This window comes from Leptodactylus fuscus, chromosome 1 (assembly GCF_031893055.1).
Source record: "Leptodactylus fuscus isolate aLepFus1 chromosome 1, aLepFus1.hap2, whole genome shotgun sequence".
NCBI classification, from domain to species: domain Eukaryota; kingdom Metazoa; phylum Chordata; class Amphibia; order Anura; family Leptodactylidae; genus Leptodactylus; species Leptodactylus fuscus.
This window is the reverse complement of record NC_134265.1, coordinates 329,071,160-329,084,217: the sequence shown is the minus strand read 5'-3', so window position 1 is coordinate 329,084,217 and position 13,058 is coordinate 329,071,160. Positions and strand designations below refer to the sequence as shown.

Below are 13,058 nucleotides of genomic sequence, written 5' to 3'. Positions count from 1 at the left end.
CGATCGCGATCGGAATTCCGAACACGATCTTTTTAGGTGGGATCGAGATCGGTGATTATTTCCCACAATGCTTCGCTACTGGCCAAGCATTGTGGGAAAAGCTAACAATGTTAGCCTTCAAACTAAGTATATCAGAATGAGCGGAGCGTATACTCAGTGTGAAGGCTCCTCTGCGGTTCCATAGGAATGAATGGGAGCAGCTGGCACACAGCCTTAACCCCCTGCTCGCTGGCTGCGTCCATTCATTCTAATGGGAGACTAGCTAATATCTCTAGTAGCTACTTACCTGCAGAGATGGCTGGTCCGGTGCCGGTGTTCTCGTTCTTCTTCGCCTCGCTGTCCCCGCCTTCCAAGTTAGTGTTAAAGAGCTAGGAAGAAGGCGGGGCTTGTGGCTTAGGAGAGTGTGGGCGGGTACAGGGTGGGGAGACGTGACGTCTTCCCTCCCAGTACCCGCCCACACTCTCCTAACCTGGGAGGCAGGGGGCAGCGAGGCGAAGAAGAACGAGAACACCGGGCACCGGACCAGCCATCTCTGCAGGTAAGTGGACACCAGGTGGGAGTAAGTAGCCAGAGGATTAAAAAAAAAAACACTACACAGCGTGGATTCTAACAATTAAAGCGTTCAATTGTTAGATTCCATGCTGTATACTGAATAGGATTGTTTTTAAAATCCGATCTCCGATTAGTAAAAAAAATCCCATTGATTTGCATTGGGATCGGAATTGGGATCGAAATGATCGGAAATCGGATTTCAAAATCGATCCTGAAAAGTCAAGATCGGCTCAACCCCAGTAGCTACACCTAGGACACTAGATCATGTGGCGCCCCCTCCAATTATGTGGATACTGTAGTACAAGCAGGTGCCGTAGACATAAACTGGAGGTTGGCAATTTCACCTGCCGATAGGTTTAGGTAAATTGTTCTTGTCTAGTTTGAGATTTATTTTTGCCAAATGTAAAGGGTTTGTTTAGTATTAGAAAACTATTGCTGCTTTCTTTCAGAAACAGCGCCACACTTATCTACAGGTTGTGTATGGTATTACATCTCCGTTCTATTGAAGTGAATAAGACTGAGTTGCAATATCGCACACGACTTGAAAGAGGATTTTTTTCTAATCCTCGACAACCCCTTTAAAGACCATTTTTACTCTGTATTTTGTTGATTCTATGATAATTATAGAGGCATTACTTAGTTTCACAACAGTCCTAAATGTAATATATGCAGCTTATTCATTAGACATGAGAGGCTCCGCCCTTGTCCAGCCCCTCTTGTTCCAGCTCCACCCTCTGGACTCATTCAGACTCATTCGCTACAAAGTGAAACTTACTAAAAAATCACAAAGAAAATATAAACATATAAAATATAAAATATCATATAATAAAAAATATAATAAGATAATACTGTTTATCTAGAGATGAGCGAACACTATTCGAAACAGCCATTTCGAATAGCACGCTCCCATAGAAATGAATGGACGTAGCCAGCACGCGGGGGGCAAAGTCTGCGTGCCGGCCACTTCCATTCATTTCTATGGAAGCGTGCTATTCGAAATGGCTGTTTCGAATAGTGTTCACTCATCTCTATTTATATCCAATAAATTGGTCACTTTTACACTTTCAGGCTCATGCGTATCGTTATATTAGGACACTACATCCTCTCACTTGCAATAGGACACTACCGCACCCTCCTAGTACCTACAACATTATATGATGACATAGTATGGCGGGGTTTTTTCTGTCGAATTCCATATTGTGCCAAAGATGTCGCACTGTACACTGATTGTACAGAGAGCCACGTGGCGGCATACGTGGTACATAGTTTCATGGTTGGGTGTGCCGCTATAGAGTTACCTACACATAGCACAGAAAGCCTAATATGGGTTAGTGTATGTGCAACTCCCAAATCCATAAAATCCTCGAGCCCAGGTTTCTACAAAGTACATTTCCTCCTAGAATAGCGATGTGTGTGCAGTACTGCCAGGTGGCAAAGACTGTCAGAGCCCATTACTACTCAATGTAAGAAGTGCTGGGTTTGGGTGACAGCATAAACACAATTATAGTCTAATAACCCGACATACAGCACAAGACATAGTCCAATATTTTCCACACAATCTCCTCCACATTATGGGATAACCAGACATTGAACTGGTTTGGGCCCTTTAAGTCTTTAAATGACCTTGGTAGAAGTGTTGATGTATGTGTTTATGGAGGTTTATACAGTAAAGGGGCCATGTGTAGGGCAAGTGTAGCATTATATGGTGGTCATTCATATAGTACAATACATAGGAGGATCAGGACTGTCACCGAGTGACACATCCTGATTAGAGATGAGCAAACACTGTTCGGAACAGCCGTTGCGAACAGCACGCTCCCATAGAAATGAATGGAAGTGGCCGGCATGCGGGGGGTTAAGCGACCGGCCGCCGGCAAAGTGTACGTGCCAGGTGCATCCATTCATTTCTTTGGGAGCGTGCTGTTCAGATCGGCTGATCCGAACAGTGTTCGCTTATCTAGGTGGACAGACTCCGCAAGCTAGCCCAGGAGACGTGAGGGATAGTGACATATGAATGTTTATTATTTTTCCGTATCTCCCCTGGATCCCCACGCTTATTATACTCTGGGTCCTGCCTATTTCAGTGGCATGTGTCACCAGAAAATGACCTATTTTTTTTAAACCAAGCCAAATAGATTTTTGCATAATTTTTTTTTTTTTTAAATATTCACTCTAGCAACTAAACCTAATAATAGACTGCCACTTGCCAAATCTATAGGGCTTTTCTTTTCATTTACATCAGCCACAAGACAGGACAGCATCTGGTTTTAATAAATAATAAAAAAAAAATTGCTGATACATTCCCTTTAATCAGACCTAGCCAATACCTTTTTGTCTGATCTCATACAACCCCTTTAACAAAATAAAAAGGAGACATTCATGGATGTAAAGGCTGCCAGGACATTGCTTGTATATTTTGTGATTTAGCTGTCTGTTTTACTTATGTTATTTTGCTGTGGCCATGATGTGACTTTCTGCCACTGCGAAGAGCGAAGTGTGAACCTGGGCCGAATAGTCTGTGTATAATCGCACCGATATTCACGCAGTCAGCATGTAGTAGTCGCAATTACTAATACACTCCCAGCCATCCGCCTTGTAATCCACCGCCATAATACCGGAGCCCTGACATTTATCTTCTTTTCTAGATGTTAATTACAATTCATTCCTGAATAAATTTGTATCATTTATAATAAAACTGATGGGGATGTTTTTCTTATGACTGTTATATTTTAGGGGGGGGGGGGGTTGTCCATAGACAGCTTTGTGCAAAAGTAAGAAGAACAAGAGAGGAACAGCACAGCACAGATTCCTAAGAGGCAAATGCAAGTTATGTACGAAACCGGACATGTCAGCAGAGGGGTTACATTGGCTACATTGGTATCGGTGCAGTCGGGTACAGTTTGGGGTCTGTCGTCCATTTTTAATCAACAATAAGACGTCGATTGGAAATCCTTCCCAAAGCAGGCAGGCGGCGCACAAGGATGAAGAAACTGAATTATGACACACTGCTGGGAAATCGCTTACATATGGAAAAACCAGGCCACCCAGCTCTGCTACATTTTCTCCGTCATATGCTATTATAGTGAATAAAAACTGTACCCACGTAGAGCCTGCACATTGTCAGGTACTGTCAGCGGATCACAGATGGAACTGGCAGATTAGGGATTAGGGACATAATATACCCTTAAAGGGGTGTAGCAGTGGGATTACAGTCTGAGACTGCATGTGCACAGCAGGGTACTTGTTGGCTAGGTGAGAGGCCATCTGGTGGATGTTATGTCTCTTATGGGGGGATCACCTTTTCAGGTGTAAGGAGACTGATGTAGAGACATCAATGAAATGAGTGGGGGTCCAACATTAACTATTTGAAGGAACCATACAGTTCGTGCAAGTGACGTGACCCCTTCACTGTTTACATCTTATAGCCTTCGTTTCCTAGTGGCTCTGTGATGTCCTTACAGCTTTGTCCCCATTCACTTCTGTGGGAAGAGCCTACCGTTACATCACACGACCACTATAAAACAGATGGCTGGCAAAGTAAACAGAGAAGGGGTCAAAATGTTCGGACAAGTGCCGTGACCCCCTCACTGTTTACATCATATAGCCTTCGTTTCATAGTGGCTCTGTGATGTCTTTACAGCTTTATCCCCATTCACTTCTGTGGGAAGAGGCTGCCATTACATCACACAACCACTATAAAACAGATGGCTGGCAAAGTAAACAGAGAAGGGGTCACGGTGCTCGGACAAGTGCTGTGGGCCCTTCAAACAGCTGCTCTGCAGGGTTCCCATGTGTTGGACCCCCACTGATCATATGCTGATGACCTATCCTGAGAATAGGTCAGCAATAAAAAAAAAAAAAAAAAAAGCTGGACAACCCCTTTAGGAGGGACTTATTCAGGCTCCCCTGGGAATTCTGGGAAAAGACAATAAATTACCGTAGTTCTTCTCCAGCACCACCTTTGGGAAGGTAACTCTATAAATAAGTGTCTGGCCTACAGAGAATAATAAATAATAAATTTTATTTATATAGCGCCAACATATTCCGCAGCGCTGTACAATTTGTAGGGTTCAAATCCAGACAGAAAGATACATTACAAAGAAAGTCACTTCACACAATGGGACTGAGGGCCCTGCTCGCAAGAGCTTACAATCTATGAGGTAGAGGGGGTGACACAAGAGGTAGCAGGGGCGGCATTGCTTATGCAGAGGTCAGACACTTTTGTAATAGAGGTGATTGTCATTGCATAAACATAAGACTTTATGAGCAGTCGACAGTCGTGTCCTGTAACATGTGGATGGAGCTTGGACAGATAAAGTTATCCTTAGATGACATCATATCATGTGGGGAAGTGTGGGAGCGGGGACAGAGGAGGGTTAAAGGTTTACGTTAGACATTGTGATAGGCCTGTCTGAAAAGATGCGTCTTTAGTTTGCGTTTGAAACTGTAGAAATTGGGAGTTAATCTGATTGTCCGGGGTAGAGCATTCCAGAGAAGTGGTGCAGCTCGGGAGAAGTCTTGTATACGAGCGTGGGAGGTTCTGATAATAGAGGATGTAAGTGTTAGGTCATTGAGTGAGCGGAGAGCACGGGTTGGGCGGTAGACAGAGATGAGGGAGGAAATGTAGGGAGGTGCGGCATTATGGAGAGCCTTGTGGATGAGGGTGATAACTTTATATTTTATTCTATAATGAATAGGCAGCCAGTGTAGTGACTGGCACAGACCAGAGGCATCGCTGTAGCGTCTAGCCTGATAGATGAGCCTGGGAAGACTTGGAATATGACTTGGGATCCTCCAAACCTACATGAGTGACCTCTCACCTAGCCAAGTAGTACCCTGCTCTGTATGTACAAAGGGCGACAGCCCCAAACCAGCTGTCTGCAGATGGGTGTCTTACTGGTTTGGCTGATGTTCATAGACTTCGCTGTAAGAGCCTATAAAGACCTTGTTGGCTGGCTGCTGTCTGATATCTGTGAATGAATAGAACAAGTACAAGATTGTACTAGGAGGTCCTTTTCCTTGGGCCCGATTCACCGATTGAGGTGAATGGGTCTGTGACAAAATGTATTCCTCATGGATCCGTTGAACGTATGGCCAAGTCTGAGCTTAGTTGTATGAACAGACTCTAAGTCAGACATATACTTGGCACTGGAGGGGAACATGCAGGGGTGTTCTGGGCTAAAAATATTGATGACTTATTCTAAAGTGAACAACATCAGTGCAAGTCCGACAACCAGCATCCCCATCAATATTTGTGGTCAGCAGCTGATGCACAGAGAATGGAGCAGGAAGCAGGCAGCTCTGTTCTCTGTATAGTGGCCAGATCAGGTACAGATCACCTCCCATTCATTTGAATAGGACCTAAGCAGCAGTGACTCAGTTCAACCAGTACACAGACCAGGGAGCTGTCTTCTTCCTGCTCCATTCTCTGGTTATCAGGTGCTGAGTCAGCTGATTGGTGGGGGTGCTGGGTGTCAATCCCCCAATAGTCTCATATTAGTGACCTATCATTATATATATATTACATCGTTGTTATCTTATAAACTTGCCTGTTTTCTTCCTGAACAATGCCACACTTCCCCATGCATTGAAGTATACGGGTCTGAGCTGCAATACCATACACAACCTCTGTACAGGTGTGGCACTGTTTCTAAAAGAAACTAGCCATGTTTCCAGCCAATCTGGAGTACCACTTTACTTCTTGCTGTGGTTGCTGTTTGGTAGCTGGACGATCTCCAGACATTGATTCGGGAGGGGGATGACTAATCTGGTGCTCCGCTGACTAGTGCTGTACTCAGCGGGGTTGTGCTTGCTCCAGGTGCCCTTATGAACTATACAAGTGAGACTGAGATATAGCACAACCCCATAGACTACTCCAGTGCCGTGAGTCATGGAGGGGTGTCCTGATGGATGATAACAATGTGATCTGAACCCTATGTACCCTGTAGATGATATGTAACAGAATCGTGAACTTCTCATGAACCGCTATTTACTAGAAATGTCACATATAAGACGGATTGTGAAGGATTTGTCACGACAGTTCAGCCGGGTGTAGATGGAGACGGACTTCCCAGCAACCTCCTCATGGCTTAGCAGTCACCAAGCCTAGTCAATGAGATGGATCTGATATTAGCCATAATATTAATACCCTAAAGCTGAATAAAGTCGTTACCTCCGATCCTTCCTCAGTTTTTTGTCGGGGCCAATAATTTATTGCTTTATTCAATATTTAACCACCATTTTGGAGCGCCATGATACAAGACAATGCTATTAGTCTGGATGCCGGATAACTCTACATGGCTCTGCCCCGGATGAAGGTTGGTGGAGTTGACTTGACCTTGCATACTGGATTTCTCAGAAAAGAAGCCTAGAGGAAGATCGGGCAATGGGCCAACCCTCCGTCATCCCATTTGGGTGTGCAGCCATTATAAATGGCACACATAGGTTGGAAGCACGCTGCAATTATTTTCATTTTGGCCCAGGAGTGTAGGCTGAAGCTTCATCACCACACAGAGAAAAATCTTGACCCCAATAGGGGACCAATCTGCTCATCTTAAAGGGATTCTATCATTACAATCAAATTTTTTTGTTGTTGACAGGTAGGAATAGCCTTAAGAAAGACTATTCTTCTCCTACCTTTAGATGTCTTCTCTGGGCCACCGTTCGGTAGAAATCCTGGTTTTTGCCAGTATGCAAATGAGTTCTCTCTCAGCAGTGGTTGCGGGCCCCAGCACTCAAACAGCACTGGGGGCGTCCCCAATGCTGCGAGAGAACTCTCCAGCACCGCCTCTATCTTCTTCAGGAACGGCCTCTTCACGCATCTTCTTCCGGCGCTGGGGGTAAAACTTCTAGGCCTCAGGGAGTGCCAACTGCGCATGCCCACAGACCAGAAGAAAATGGCCTCTTACATACTAGAAGTTTGACCCCTAGCACCGGAAGAAGATGTATGAAGAGGCCATTCTTGAGGAAGATAGAGGCGGCAGTGCTGTTTGAGCACTAGGGCCCGCCCCCGGAGTTGCGAGAGAACTCTTTTGCATGCCGACGAAAACCGGGATTTCTACCGAACGGCGGTGCGGAGAAGACATCTAAAAGTAGGAGAATAGCCTTTCTTAAGGCTATTCTTACATGTCAGCGGCAAAAAATAGCATTTTAATGGTAGAATCCCTTTAAAGAGAACCGTTCACCGGCTCCACCAACTACAACTTTTTGCATTCTTCAATAGGTGCTGATCCACTGATTCTGGCACAGTTGAGTCTTTTCTTCAGCCCCACCATTCCTGAGCAATCTTTAGTTTTAGTTTTAGCGTCCAATACACAAGTAAGCTCTCTACTGTCAGGTGGGTGGTCCTGGGCTAAAGCCAGTAGCCTGGGATCCTCCCACTTGACAGTAGAGAGCCAAATTAGTAAATTGGGCTCTGAAGCCAACAAACATATTGCTCGGGAATGGCGGAAGCTAGAGAAAAAAAATTGAACTCCAGCCCTGACTTGGACATGGTGCATTATTGTAAGGCTTATTATTTGGGTACTATATGGCAGTATTTCCTTGTATCTGTTTTGGATCATGCAGCTTAGCAGGAACCTTCTTATAACTATAGGACACAAGTGATCAAGGGCGCTCTACAGTATATAAACCTTTATCACTGATCCTGCTCTGTCCTGCATTCACTGTGTAGGTTAATTGTGTCACTTGGGGATCATTATAATAACTGGTCAGTGTGAACAGGCCTTAAATGGTGATTTTATATGACCTGCACACTCTTCGCTTTCCACTTCACACTTGGAAACAATTGGAGTTGCTCCTGAAATTGTTTATACAAATTTCAACATCACATTTTTGGTGCTAAAATTGTTTATAGAAAAAAAGCTAAAAAAAAAGTCTTAAATGTATTAGAGATTCTGATCGCTATCGCATAAACCTTTTGTTCCCATAACAGGGAAGTGAAACATTTGACAATGGCTCCCCTATCCAAATGTGCTGCTATGAAATAATAGTGATTTAGTACGAGGAGGGAGCAGGATATCTGAACTATGAGGTGCCCTCTTAGCAGAATAGGCACACTCTCTCAGGACATGATACTTTTGTCCAAAAAGAGCACTTTCTCTTTCTGGAGAAAAAAGGTTTAATCTCAAGAGCCGACGAGGCTTCCTCACTGTAAGAACTGTGAATCTGTGGAATAGCCTACCCCAGGAGCTTGATCTTTACTGTTAGGACTATGAATCTGTGGAATAGCCTACCTAGGAGCTGGTTCTTCACAGTAAGGACTGTAAAATTGTAGTACAGCCTACCCCAGGTGCTGCTTCTTCACAGTAAGGACTGTAAATTTGTGGTACAGCGTACTCCAGGAGCTGGTTCTTTACAGTAAGGACTATAAATTTCTGGAACAGCCTACCCCAGGAGCTGGTTCTTCATAGTAAGAACTGTAAATTTGTAGAACAGCCTACCACAGGAGCTGGTTCTTCACTGTAAGGAGTGTAAATCTGTGGAATAGCCTACCTCAGGAGCTGGTTCTTTACAGTAAGAACTGTAAATTTATGGAACAGCCTACCCCAGGATCTGGCTCTTCACTGTAAGGACTGTGAATCTGTGGAATAGCGTACCTCAGGAGCTTGATTGTCATTGTAAGGAGTGAAAATCAGTGGAATAGCCTACCCCAGGTCACATCAGAAACAACTGGCTTTAAAAAAAAGGCTTAGATGTTTTCTTACAGCAAAATAACATTGATGCTTATGCAAATGTATAGAATGTTATGCCCCATCCCATCCCCTGGTTGAAATTAAAGCGGTGATCTGGGATAAATATAAATCCCTACTCTGATCTAAACACTCTCCACCTTCCTACTTTCTAAATAACATAATTAATCAAAAATGTATATTTATCCATATCAATGGAACAAATAAAATGGTGGGCACGATGACATCAGCAGGGGAGGGTTTTGCTCATCTCACACGGAGCAGCACATGACGGAAGTGTCATACAGTGTATGGGGATAGACCAAGCTGTGACAATGAAATCACAGAAATAAAAGCGCTGTAGCTCTTACTGTATGTCTAAAAATTTTATTACATGTTAAATCAGGCCATACACTTTAGATTAATATCTGAACCAGCTGAATGTGTAATATGTATGGGGGCCCTAATAGCACGTCAGGGTAGCCAAGGATTACAATGACAGGTAGCCCATTGCTGGATCAGCTCTACAGGGCCAATTCTGATGCCCGAACTACATACAAGACAAGGCTGGAGGTGGTTGTCACAAGTCCCTGTATAGTGCCCGGGCGCCATTACTGCAGAAGTATACACAAGACAAGGCTGGAGACGGTTGTCACAAGTCCCTGTATAGTGACCGGGCACCAGTAACACAGCTCAGCTTACACTGACTTCATTGACCCAAGTTTTGGCTTCTACAGTCTTCACTTTTTTCAAATGAGTTGGCAACACTTATACTAAGTGCATACTGTGCATACTGTTGATGTTACAGTTATGTGTATCCTAAAGCTTTGCTTGTTCTGTATGATATATGTCTGAGGAATATATGTATTCTAATAAATTAGAGCCAGATCGGTCATGTTGCTGTCACTTGGCTAGGTCTTGATTGTTTAGATGTCTTCCCTTTGACCACAACCTACTCATTCATGTCTGTAGTGCAGCTGTTTATTCAGCTGGTTCACAAAGCAGCTGCAGAGAAACACTTGGCCTGCCGGGTATCATCTCCAGGCGTTAAGTGTTTGTACCAAGATGGTTGTCAAGTCATCGTGTCTGACTTCAATGCAGGACAGTCACTCCTTGCTTGGGTAATATGTGCTCTCAGTTTTTGATGAACTACATAAACTGCAGTAGTTTGTGCTGATATCGAAACACAAAAAACATCTCTCCCCTAGAAAAAGACATTGTTCTCTATTTTATGTATTGAGGTTTAAGCCACGTCAATAGCTTTGTACATAGATAGTTAGTAATGCAGCTCTTCCTGCCTCTACCAAGTTGGAAGTCACAGCATGATCTCAAGCACCAATCAGCAGCTGGATTATATTCCTCAGTGCTCGCCACCTCATCTAAATCTGACCATGCACCTCAAGTAAATAACTGTAGGCCTCAATATGTATGCAAAATATGGAGGGCTTAGGCCCCCACATTGGGCAAATTTTTTTTAAAGATGACATTTCACCACCTCCACCATCTCCAGTTCTTATCATCTGTTAATGGGCCCACTGATTCCTGTGCAGTTGTAATATTCTCTCTAGCCCCCACCATTACCAAGCAGTAATTGCTGTTCAATTTGGTACCTGATATGCTATTTAAAGGGATTCTACCACTAAAACACAGTTTTTTCTGCTTTAGATGTTGGTATAGCCTTTAGAAAGGCTATTTGTCTCTTACCTTTAGACGCGGTCTCCACTGCACTGTTCCTTAGAACTACCGGTTTTTACTGGTATGCTAATGAGTTCTCCGCAGCAATGAGGGCGGGCCCCAGCGCTCAAACGGCGATGGGGGCGTCCCCACTGCTGCCTGAGACCCTCTCTCCGGCGACGCCTTCTTCTTCACCTGCATCCTCCCCTTCTCTGTCGTCTTCCTTCTTTGTCAGAAACGGCTCTGTACAGCTGATCCCTCTGGGGGCCTATCCATTCAGGTTGAGGGACTCACGTCACTGGTCCCTCTCTATTCACTCCCAAGGCCACTGATTTGTCTCACTGGCCACGTGAGCCCCACAGTGAGCCCCAGGATGTTAGGTAAAGGGGTCCAGGGCTGAACAATGGAGTGCTGGGGATACGTTAGTATGTCTTTGTTCTTGAGTAGTTGCTACCTGTATGCGCTCCCTGTCGGCTGCTGTAACCTCCAGTTGCCCCCAGGTTGCCAAAACTGCTGATCTGAGTCCACATATTCATTTATCTCAAAAGAAAAATCACAGGAATCTGTATATTTTTATATTTTTACATCAATTTTATTTTTACAACAGAGATGTACAAGCAATATACAATATCTGACCTGCACGATTTATCATAAAAAAAGCCTTTTGTCGTAAATCAAAGCGGTCACCGGTGAATATCCATTGGTCTTTTTCATAAAAAGTACGATTGTCTGTGCATCAATAAGGCATTAATTCTATAAGAATTACTCAACATGTCCCAGAATGAATCGATTCTGATGTCATTTTCCAATGCCTACAGTCAGGAGGATAAATTCACTTCTTATGGATGAATAACCTCAAAGGGATGGAAACCTGGAAGTAAATATATAATGCAAATAATATAGCAATGTATCATCGCCATACTGTCAATAGGTGTAATAGAAAGTTGAAGTTAAACTAGGAAAATAACCTCAGGGTTCAATGATCAGATTTGGGTTTCCTGCAGCCACCACTAGGGGGAGTGTAGGAGCTTACTGCATACGGTTTATACATTGAACTCAATAATAAGGCTTCATGCACATGACCGCACATTTGGTCCGTATGATATACATTATTATGGATCCATATAACGGATAGTATACAGACCCATTCATTTATACACATACATCTTTAATTTTATGGATCTTTGTATCCTATCCCATCTTTGTCCATCTAGTCTAAGGTTTACAATAAGACACGGATTCCATCCATGAGCTGTCTGTTCTGTTTTCCACAGACCCGCACACGACTACGGCCTAACACAGTATGCAGTGATCTCCCTCTAGTGGTGGCTACTGGCAGGTAGCATATTACCATTTGGAGCTCTGTATCAGAAATCTGGCGTATCGAATGCTATAAAACTATTACAGGATTATTCGGCACAGAATGTTGGAAAGAAACAGATGTTATTAAGTGGTGCGTCTGTAAAGTGCCTGGCACCATGTATCCAGCATTCATTGCATGTAAGTTTACTCGTACCCTGTGCTCAATAGAAGCAAATATATATATATATATATATATATATATATATATATACAGTTAGCATGGGTCGTCCATATCTATCTGTGTAGGTAATGAAATCAATATAACATAACCATTAGCACCGCTAATGACAAAGTGTATATACAATAAAAAATGCTAATTTTATCATATCAAAGTTTTTCTATTCAACTACTATGTCTAAGCCCTAGAATATTGCCAACCCCACAAACCCTACGCAACCCTGATGTATTACAGTAATGTTGAGGTTATGAACCTAAGGGGCTTTCTTCCAAAAAGCAACTCCACTCCTATTACTTGAATACATGAGTACAAGCGCTGCCCGTCCACGGCAAGTGGAGGCCACAACGGCCGATCTGTGCGGGGACCCCCACAGATCACACACTGATGACCTACCCTATGGCACATTTTCCACCAGCACTGACAATAGTAATAAATTCCCCCAATTTTACTACAGTAATTTACGCTAATCCTATATCGCAGCTTAGATTATACTTCAGAGCTGTATTCACAATTCTACAGGGACCAGGGCTGAAATCTCCTGGAATTCTCTACCGGCATTATGCTTAAACATAGCTTTTATTCTTTAGACTATTTCCCATAGCAGTCAGCAGAATTGTGAATGC

General features: G+C 43.5%; 1 protein-coding gene across 1 annotated transcript in view; it reads left to right on the top strand.

The window, feature by feature from the left end:
- The window catches only part of ACOX3 (acyl-CoA oxidase 3, pristanoyl), a 76,015-nt gene that overhangs the window by 56,004 nt on the left and 6,953 nt on the right, over positions 1-13,058 (top strand). The window lies entirely within an intron of this gene.